The 10,872-nt window shown below is 49.3% G+C and overlaps 1 long non-coding RNA gene across 1 annotated transcript in view; it reads left to right on the top strand.

Annotated features, from left to right (window-relative positions):
* LOC108520733 (uncharacterized) overlaps positions 1–1,776 on the top strand; it is a 14,558-nt gene extending 12,782 nt beyond the window's left edge. The window contains exon 3 of the long non-coding RNA XR_001882989.1: positions 642–1,776. This is a non-coding gene — a long non-coding RNA (uncharacterized LOC108520733). The remainder of the gene's footprint in view (positions 1–641) is intronic.
* Positions 1,777–10,872: the final 9,096 nt, after the last annotated feature.

The following is a 10,872-nucleotide window of genomic DNA, read 5'->3' as shown; positions in this document are numbered from 1 at the left end:
CAACCTCTGCCTCCCAGGTTCAAGCGATTCTCCTGCCTCAGCCTCCCAGGTAGCTGAGAATACAGGCGCCCACTGCCAAGCCCGCTCCCAGGTAGCTGGGACTACAGGTACCCGCTGCCAAGCCCAGGTAACTTTTGTATTTTTAGTAGAGATGGGATTTCACCATATTGGTCAGGCTGGTCTCGAACTCCTGACCTCGTGATCCACCCACCTCAGCCTCCCAAAGTGCTGAGATTACAGGCATGAGCCGCCGTGCCCAGCTGAGGTATAATTTACATAAAGTAAAAGTCACCAATTTTTGTGTATATTGCCAGCAACTGACACCACAATTAAGACAACAAAGGAACCGATCACTCCCGCAGCCAACACTATAGTTCACCGTGGAGGACCCAGTGGACAGCTCCAAGCCTCCCTCTGCATGACCATTTCCTGGGCGGAAGTCCTTTGAGCTAAGTGGGAAATTTGGACAGTACCCAACCTATGTGGAGGAACCATGTCCTGGCACTGGGGAAGTGGGAGAGTTAGAGCACCAAATCGAGGCTCGATCCAACCCATTGATCACACCTCACCCCATCACAGCAAGTTAGGTGTTTCCCTGCTTTTGGTTTGAGGCGTTACGTGAGAATCTCTTATCTCTGTAGGACTCTCCAGGGAGTGGTGTGTTGCGATTCCAGTAGTGGAAAGAACAAAATCAAAACACTGTATGGTGAAATCCTCAAAGGGAAGGACCCGGAACTCACATCCTTCGAGATATCATCTGTACCTCGGCACTGTTGTGACCGGGTGGGCAACGTAACAGCAGAGTCAAGGGACACAATGTGTGTTAATAGTCTCCAGGCTCAAAAATGATTCAAGACCCTGATGGTGTCTCTCCAAAGACCAACACACGGGGATGGTACCAACCTGTCACTCAATTACAACGCAGGGCTGGCGACTAACTGGTTTAATTAATTCGAGACCGTGGGTGGGATCACTGGTCTTTGCTTTGACAACAGAATTCGAGTCCCCAGAGAAAGAGCTACTTGACCAGGTTATAGACTAGTGGCTGGTAGAGTGCGAATGACAACATGTTGTACCATCAGGATGTTCTTAGATCAGTGTATGGACCGATCTATTGCACTGCCGTCGGTGTAACCAAGATTGTTGTATTCGAGGAGAAAGAGACGCTTGCCCGGAAAACACACGGACAGTTTTTTGAGTATGGGGGAGCCCTGCACCAACCCATTATGATTTGCGGTCTCTCCTTGGATGCTCCCAAATCTGGCAATGGTGGCAAACTGTTGGGCTAAAAGACTCAATCCAGCAAATTCTGGATTTAAGGCTCCTGATATAATACCTGGAGCAAATGTCACACTTCCACTTACTCAGATGGCTGCTCACTGAGTGTCAAGAGGAACAGGGACAGGCATGTGGTCACTCCAACTTTGAACATCCTAAAGAATTATGGGGTAACAGGCTACAAATGAAAACGGTCATTTCCTATTTAAAAAGAAAAAAAAAAAAAAGACAGCCGCTCATCAGACCTCAGCAGCCAAGATGGTGAAGCAGGTCAAGAGCGAGGTTGCTTTTTAGGAAGCCTTGGATGCCGCAGGCGATAAACTTGTAGTAGATGACTTCTCAGCCACGTGGTATGGGCCTTGCAGAATGATCAAGCCTTTCTTTATCCCCTCTCTGGAAAGCATTTCAATGTGGTATTCCTTGAAGCAGAAAAACTTGAAGCCACCATGAATGAATGAGTCTAATCGTGTTTCTGAAAAACACACCAGCCCATTTGGCTATTTAAAACTTGTAATTTTTTTTTTTTTTTTGGAGCACGGAGTCTCGGCTCTGCTCGCCCCACAGGCTGGAGTGCAGTGGCCGAGATCCAGCTCACTGCCAGCTCCCGCCTCCCGGGTTTCACGCCATTCTCCTGCCTCAGCCCCCAAGTAGCTGGGACTACAGGCGCCGCACCTCGCCCCGCTAGCTTCGTATTTTTTAGTAGAGACGGGGTTCACCGTGTACGCCAGGGATGGTCCGATCTCCTGACCCGTGATCCGCTCCGTCTCGGACTCCCAAAGTGGTGGATTACAGCTTGAGCCCACCGCGCCCGGCCAATTATTTTTAATTTACAAAAAAAAAAAAAACAAACAAAGTATGAAGACTATAAACCCAAATGCCATCTGGATGACAATAAAACATTCATTCTAACACCTGAAAAAAAAAAAGACAAAGAACTTTTCCAACAACTGAGCATTTTCCTAGTCCCCCTTTGCTCCACCCCTTACCTCTGCTCCTTGACAACCACTCATCTGATTTTGATCCGTATATGTTGGTCTTTACCTAAGAAATCATGTTTTGAGGACTTATATATTGTAAATGGAATCATACAAGATGTACTTGTTCATTTCTTCTTTCACTTAGCATGAAGCCTTTGAGAAGCATCCATGTCATTCCGTGCATCTGTTTTTTCTTTTGATTGCTGAGTAGTGTTTATTGTATCTATGTACCACAATGTATCGATTCACCTGTTAATGTAGACTGGATTGTTTCCAATTGTTTACTATAGTGAATATAGGCATTATAAGCATTTGTGTACAAGCCTTTTTGGGGACGTATGTTTTCATTCTTCTTGGATAAATATCTGAGTGAGATTGCCGGGTCATATGGTAAGTATATGGTTAACTCAGCAAGAAATCCACCAATTTATTTTCCAAAATAACTCTACCATTTTGCTTTCCCACCAGCATGGGATGAACATTCCAGTTGCTCATTCTTGGCAACACTTAAGTATTGTCGGTTTTTTTTTTTTTTTTTGAGACGGAGTCTCGCTCTGTCGCCCAGGCTGGAGTGCAGTGGCGCGATCTCGGCTCACTGCAAGCTCCGCCTCCCGGGTTCACGCCATTCTCCTGCCTCAGCCTCCTGAGTAGCTGGGACTACAGGCGCCCGCCACCGCGCCCGGCTAATTTTTTGTATTTTAGTAGAGACGGGGTTTCACCATGGTCTCGATCTCCTGACCTTGTGATCCGCCCGTCTCGGCCTCCCAAAGTGCTGGGATTACAGGTGTGAGCCACCGCGCCCAGCCTGTATTGTCGGTTTTTAAGGTATGTGTGTGTGTGTGTGTGTGTGTGTGTGTGTGTAGTGGTATCTCATTATAGTTTTAATTTCCATTTCCCTCATGTCTAATGATATTGGACATCATTTTATTCATTTATTGCTACTCATATATCTTCTTTGCTGAAATGTCTGTTGAAATCTTTTTCCCATTAAAAAAATCAGGTGATTTTATTTTATTACTGAGGTGGTGGTGGTGTTTTTTGACAGAGTCTCACTCTTGTCACCCAGATTGGAGTGCATTGGTGCAACCTCGGCTCACTGCAACCTCTGCCTCCCAGGTTCAAGCGATTCTCCTGCTTCAGCCTCCCAAGTAGCTGGGATTACAGGTGCCTGCCACCATGCCCAGCTAATTTTTATATTTTAGTAGAGATGGGTTTTCACCATGTTGGCCAGGTTGGTCTTGAACTCCTGACCTCAGGTGATCCACCCACCTCAGCCTCCCAAAGTTCTGTGATTGCAGGCATAACCCACTGTGCCCGGCCTACTACTGAATTTTAAGAGTTCCCTGCGCATGCTGGATACAAGTCCTTTATCAGATAAATTATTATTTTTTAAATTTATTCTTAAAATTTATTTATGTTTAGCAACCCTGTTAACTGTATAGTTAAACAAATTTCCCGTGTATGTTTTCTCTCAATCTGCGGTTTGCCTTTTCATGTTCTTAAAAGCATCTTTAAAGGTCAGAACTTTAAAATTTTGGTAACGTTCTATTTATCATTTTGCTTTTGTTTCCCATTGAAGGAATCTTTGCCTAACTCAAGATCACAAAGATTTTGTCCTGTGTTTTATTCTAGAAGTATTATGGTTTTAGCTCTTATATTTAGGTCTATGATTTATTTCAAATTCATTTTAGGGTATGGAGTCTTACTCTGTCACCCAGGCTGGAGTGCAGTGGCCGGATCTCAGCTCACTGCAAGCTCCGCCTCCTGGGTTTACGCCATTCTCCTGCCTCAGCCTCCCGAGTAGCTGGGACTACAGGCGCCCGCCACCTCGCCGGCTAGTTTTTTGTATTTTTTTTTTTTTAGTAGAGACGGGGTTTCACCGTGTTAGCCAGGATGGTCTCGATCTCCTGACCTCATGATCTGCCCATCTCGGCCTCCCAAAGTGCTGGGATTACAGGCTTGAGCCACCGTGCCCGGCAAGGTCAAGGTTTTTTAAATTTAATTTTGGCATACAGGTAATCTAATTATTCTGGCACTATGTATATGAAATACTATCCTTTTTCCCACTGAGTTACCATTGGATAAAATCAGCTGACTGTTTGTGAGCCTATTTCTGGACTCTATTCTGTTCCATTGATATCCCTGTTTATCCTTCCAGTGAGAGAACACTATCTGCTTTATAATACATCTCAAAATTGAATAGTTTTGTCCTCCAATGTGTTTCTTTTTTTCTTTCTGCTCTTTTTTTTTTTTTTTTTTAGACAGAGTCTTGCTCTGTCACCCAGTCTGGAGTGTAGTGCCACAATCTCAGCTCACTGCAACCTCCACCTCCTGGGTTCAAGCAATTCTCCTGTCTCAGCCTCCCAAGGAGCAGGGATTACAGGCACCTGCCACCATGAATGGCTAACTTTTTGTATTTTTAGTATAGATGGGGTTTCACCATATTGGCCAGGCTGGTCTTGAACTCCTGACCTCCAGACCTCAAGTGATCCACCCTCCTCGGCCTCCCAAAGTGCTGGGATTACGGGTATAAACCAACACGCCTGGCCCATATTTCTTATTTAAAAAAATTTTTAGGTAAATTTTAGCATTAACTAGTCTGTTTTTAAGAATGAGTGCCTACAGAAATTTTGATTGGGATAGTGATACTCTATAGATAAATTTGAGAACTGGCAATGTTGAGTCTTAAGGTCCATGAATATGGTATATCTCCCCATTTCTTTAGGTCTTCTTTAATTTATCTCAGCAGTATTTTGCAGTCTTCCTGCTCCCTTTCTCTTTTCCTCATATCAGGACCTGGAGTGCTGTGGCATGATCTCGGCTTACTGCAACCTCCACCTCACCTCCTGGGTTCAAGTGATTCTCCTGCCTCAGCCTCCCAAGTAGCTGGGATTGCAAGTGTGTGCCACTGTGCCCAGATAATTTTTGTATTTTTAGTACAGATGGGGTTTCACCATGTTAGCCAGGTTGGTCTTGAACTCCTGACCTCCAGTGATCCACCTGCCTCGGCCTCCCAAAGTGCTGGGATTACAGGTGTGAGTCACTGCACCGGGCCCATATTTTCTATCTTTTAGTGCTGGATTATGTTTTCCCCCATCTGTATTTGATCAGATATTCAACCTGCCTTTTAAGGTTTAATTTTACTGTAATTTTAATTCTCTAGATTTCTAATGGAATCTTTGTCATTTGTCCTATTCTTATTTCATGACTACCTTTTTTTAAGCAGTTTATTTATTTATTATTTATTTATTTATTATTATATGTTAAGTTCTAGGGTACATGTGCACAGCGTGCAGGTTTGTTACATATGTATACATGTGCCATGTTGGTGAGCTGCACCCATTAACTCGTCACTTACATTAGGTATATCTCCTAATGCTATCCCTCCCCTCTGCCCCCTCCCCACAATAGGCCCCGGTGTGTGATGTTCCCCACCCTGTGTCCAAGTGATCTCATTGTTCAATTCCCACCTACGAGTGAGCCTGACTTCCTTTTCTTGTTTCATGGTTGCTGCACCCTTTTTATTTCTCTGAGGACTTTAAAGATACTTTCTTAAGGCCAGGCGTGGTGGCTCATGCCTGTAAACCTAGCATTTTGAGAGGCCATGGCGGGTGGATCACTTGAGGTCCGGAGTTTGAGACCAACCTGACCAACATGGTGAAACCCCACCTCTACTAAAAATACAAAAATTAGTCAGGTGTGGTGGCACACACCTTTAGTCCCAGCTGCTTGGGAGGCTGAGGCAGGAGAATCACTTAAATCTGGGAGGCAGAGGTTGCAGTGAGCTGAGATCTTGCCATTGCACTCCAGCAGCAATAAGAATGAAACCTCATCTCAAAATAAAATAAAATGTAAAAAAAGATACTTTCTTTAAAGTGGTTTTAAGGAAGCTCCAAAACCATTTTCTCAGTGATCAGTTCCCCTGTTTGCTGAGTTTGTTTGCTTTCATGAGGTTGGTCTTCCTTAGTGCTCTCAGGTTGTGAGGTTATCTGGAGAGTCTGTAAAAACCAAGGCCATCTGTTAGTGGCCTCAGCTTGGTTGATATTGGGCTGGGCTCCAGACAGAGGTTTCCTCAGAAATGTCTGCTGTGGGTCTCCACTTCATGTGAGTGATGCATTTCTGGGAAAGTCCCTGGGAGCTTGGTGGCTCTGCTGAGCCACAGGCACATGGCTTGGTCTTTGCCATGACCTTGGAGAGGAGGTGTAGCCACTCTGGCTGATGCTCACTAACTGGCAGCGTGGGTCCCAGTGCCAGCCAGGCTCAGGACCCAGTCCTGCTGGGCATCTACACCGTGGCCCATCCCCTCCAACTTCAGCCCTGCTGTCGTCCCCGCCCCCAGAGACTGCCAGTCTCCCCTGCCGGCTCCTGTCTCCTTTCTCTTAAGGAGAAGTCTCCATTTTTGGTTTACAAAACTGTCTATCTTTTGTTATTGATCATGTTTGTGTCATTAGGAGAAGTCTCCATTTTTGGTCTACAAAACTGTCTTTTGTTATTGATCGTGTTTGTGTCATTATTAACTTTTTTTTTCTTTTTTTTTTTTTTTTTTTTTTTGAGACGGAGTCTCGCTCTGTCGCCCGGGCTGGAGTGCAGTGGCCGGTTCTCAGCTCACTGCAAGCTCCGCCTCCTGGGTTTATGCCATTCTTCTGCCTCAGCCTCCGAGTAGCTGGGACTACAGGCGCCCGCCACCTCACCCGGCTAGTTTTTTGTATTTTTTAGTAGAGATGGGGTTTCACCGTGTTAGCCAGGATGGTCTCGATCTCCTGACCTCGTGATCCGCCCGTCTCGGCCTCCCAAAGTGCTGGGATTACAGGCTTGAGCCACCGCGCCCGGCCCATTATTAACTTTTTAAGAGATCACGTGTCTATATGTTTGAAGCAGAAGGAAATGGTTTCCACGATCTCAATCAGAAGCATTGTGACTTATCTACGTGTGTGATACAGCTGCTGTTAACTAAATTTTGTTCCACAAGCAGATCTGCAGAAATGCACATACCCTAGAGCTGTGTGTTATTCTTCAGCTTGCATAACAACGACTCACATCAAGCCTGTTTGGACCTGTTGGTGATCAAGGTCCAGCTCAGCCTGGGGCAACAGGACAAAGGTGAAAGCAACCTCTAGTTTTTATTAAAAGTCCATTTTAAACATATATGCATATTCATTAATTTTCATGTGTGTGTGTATGTGTGTGATCACTATGTATCAGACATAAGGGCCTTTGTAAGGGACTTACAAACATGAACTGATTTATGATGCCCATTTTACAGATAAGGAAACTGAGGCCCAAAGAGTGGTGAGCCGTGACTGGGATCCAGAGTCCTGCGGATCTCTCTGCTGTGTGTACTCAAGCGTGCCCTCGTGCCTGAGCTTGCACACAAGGGTGGGGGGCATGAAGTCCATGCTCCCTCTGACAGTGGCGTGCTTTTCCACAGCCAAGAGTGGAAGGGGAAAGGACCGGAGAGTGGCAGACTCAGGGCCTTGCTTGGGGACACCAGCCCTCTGACCCAGACATGCTCTGCCCACTTCCCCCCTGCCTACTCACTAGACTCAGACGCAAGAGTCTGAGACTGCCAAGGAGGCCTGGCTGCAGCAGGGGCAATGGGGTCTCTCTCCCACTCTCTCCCATCCCCAGCCCACCATCAGGAGCGATCTGTTCCCTGCAGGCTGTAGGGACCAGGGCCTGGAGAGGAGGGAGATACGTGAAGACAGCTACCTCCTTAGAGGAGAGGGCTACCATGCCACCTCACTGCAGTTCTTTCTGTCTAGAGACATAGCAAGATAGAGAGAGAGAACAAGGGATACAGGACCCAGGAGAGAACAAATAATTCAGAGGAATACAGAAATACCGGCTGGGCGTGGTGGCTCACGCCTGTAATCCCAGCAGTTTGGGAAGCCGAGGTGGGTGGATCACTTGAGGTCAGAAGTTCGAGACCAGCCTGGCCAACATGGCGAAACTCATCTCTACAAAAAACACACGGAAAGAAGAGAGAAAAGAAGAGAAGAGAAAAGAAAAAGAAAGAAAAATTAGCCAGGTGGGATGGTGGGCACTTGTAGTCCCAAGCTACTCAGGAGGCTGATTCAGGAGAACTGCTTGAACCCGGGAGGCGGAGGTTGCAGCGAGCAGAGATTGTGCCACTACACTCCAGCCCAGGCGACAGAGCGAGACTCTGTCTTCAAAAAAATAAAAATAAAGAAAGTGAAAAAAGAAATATGGAGAGCCAAGACAGAGAGGCGCAAAGACAGAGAAACAGAGACTGGGAGGTGGAGGGAATACCTGGAGGGCATCTGAAAGTGAGGCTTCAGGAGGTGGAGTTGGGGTGAGTCAACGTTGGTACAGGAGGTGGCAGGAGGTGGCCGTGCAGGGAACGAGTCCCGGGCCATGGGGGATCAGAGCTCTGGGGAGTCCACGTCAAAAAGACCTGGAGCCAGGGGTTCCTCCCACTACCCGTGCGGCCCTGTATTGGCTGGGGCTGGGCTGGGGCTGGAGTAAGCGTGCCTATTGTATCCAGTCCCTCCTGGCTGCTGGCCTGGTGTCCCTGGATCTGGGGACAGGCGCCCGGCCTCACGGTGCCCTCCTCCTGCATGGGCCAGTTGGCTCCACCCTCCCGGTGCCAGTGTCAGGTTCCAGGCTGTTCCCTGGGGGAACTTTGATCTGGAAAGAATGAGGGTGACCGATCTGGCTGCTGCCCAGGGCCGAGCCATGTCACCGAGACCTGGCCTGAGCTGCCCCTGCCGCCTTCCCGCCCACTGGGACACCACGCGGTTACCCTGGGCTCAGGAGACACAAACGGGGTCTTTCCTGCTTCCCTTCCCTCCCTTCTCCTCTTCGTCATCCATTGTTTATTCAGTAGTTCACTCATTCACTCCTTCATCAAGCATTGGCTGATGCAGTGCGGGTGAGGGATGGGGACAGACGGACAAGGAGGTGGGTCCTGCCCTTTAGGGAGCCCCTCGCCTGATGGGGGGCAGGTGGCCCACACAGACACACGCTAAACAGAGACCACTGCTTGAGAAACACAAGCTCTGTTTTGGAGGAGGAAGACGGGGAGTGCGAGGACGGATGTGTCCTCGTGGACACCATGCGGGGTTAGTGGAGGTAAAGAGGTAAGGACAGGCTTTATCAGGGAGGGCTTCTCAGAGGAGGGAGTGGTTAAGCTGGACCCTGATCTGGAGAATGAGCAGGAATGTGTCCATTTGAGAAGTACAAGGCCAGGCACAATCACAGAAGTGCGAAAGAGTTTTGTGTTTGTGCGTTTGTGGGCGGCAGCGGCTGAGAAAGGGGGATTGGAGAGGTGGGTGGGGGGCTGGTTAGGAAGGGCCTTGAATGGCCCCTTCAGGCATTACCCTGTTGGCGAGGGGACCCATGAGTCAGGGTTAGGGGTCCTAGCTGGAACAGATTATCAAATCAAGATACAGCTGGGGGCTATAGGGGAAGCGGCAGTTTGATGGCACCTCCAGGCCTTGCTGAGGAGGGGTTGGTGCCTCCGAGACCTCCCCTGCCAGCCCCAGCCCCAGTTAGTCTCCACAATGCTTTTGAGGAAGCCCAGCTGGTCTATGGGCTGCAGCGGCTCCAGTGGGCTCCAGGCCCAGGGCTCAGCCCAGCCCCCTGCCTTGGCCTGGCCTCCCCACCCCCACTGCCCACTGTGACTGACGCAGCCTTTTGCTGAGCTGAAAGCGGACACTGCCTGGCCTGTGAGGCCCCTGGGGAAGGCCCAGGGAGCAGAGCCCTGGAGCTCGGGCTCCTCTTGTCCTGAAGGCTGCTGAGCCAGGGCCTATAAATAACCCCTCTCCCGGCCCTGTCTCTGGGAAGGGGGAGGGGAGGAAGGCCCAGGCCAGACTGAAGGCACCAGGTCTTTTGGTGGGAAGCTGTGGAGGGGGTGAGGGAAGAAGGGGACAGGGCCCACGGTTGGAGGCCCAGTTCTGTCCCCGGACAATGACGGCTTGTCCCTGGAGTCTCGGGGTCCTCTGGCCTGGAGCAGCCAAGCTCCACAGGGAAAGAGTGCGTGCAGGGACTGTTGTTGTAAGAGGAGCGGCCAGTCCTCCTTCCTCCCATCTCTGGGTGGGTTTCCGGAGGTCCAAGAGTCCGGATATGAGCTCCGAGGGCCACCCAGGCTGGGCCTGGCCTGCCCCAGGGACCCCTTCTTCAATCCCCAGTGGCCCGGGACAAACGTGTCCCTGCTTGCCTGAGACCTTAAACATGTGCCTGTTCTTCCTGGACTCAGTCTCCCCTCCTGGCTCTGCAGTTTTCGGGGTAGGGGTAAGGAGCTGAGTGAGTCAGTGTAGAGCCCTCTCCAGGCCATGGGGCCAGGGCTTAGGGGCTGGGACCCAAGGGGGAGGATCCTGGAAATGGAAAATCTGAGCCCGACAGCCTTATCTGGGCTGGAAGCAGCTGTCTTCACCCCACACCCTGCGCAGCCCCCGCCTCTTAGGGGAGGACAGCGGCCCCTCTGTGCAGGAATACGTGGTGTTTGCTCTCCGGGTAGCCTGGGCCTCCACGGAGGCCTGTGGGAAATTCTTCCTTATTGGGGTCAGGAGGGCCCAAGGTTGGCGCAGGAGGGCAAGAAACTCTGCTCGCTCTCTTCTTTCCCCACATCACAGCCACCCTGATTTTTTTTTTTTTT

The sequence above is a fragment of the Rhinopithecus bieti genome, unplaced genomic scaffold (genome assembly GCF_001698545.2).
Source record: "Rhinopithecus bieti isolate Rb0 unplaced genomic scaffold, ASM169854v2 scaffold_54263, whole genome shotgun sequence".
Taxonomy (NCBI): domain Eukaryota; kingdom Metazoa; phylum Chordata; class Mammalia; order Primates; family Cercopithecidae; genus Rhinopithecus; species Rhinopithecus bieti.
The sequence above is the reverse complement of the archived record's forward strand: the minus strand, read 5'-3'. Positions and strand labels throughout refer to the sequence as shown.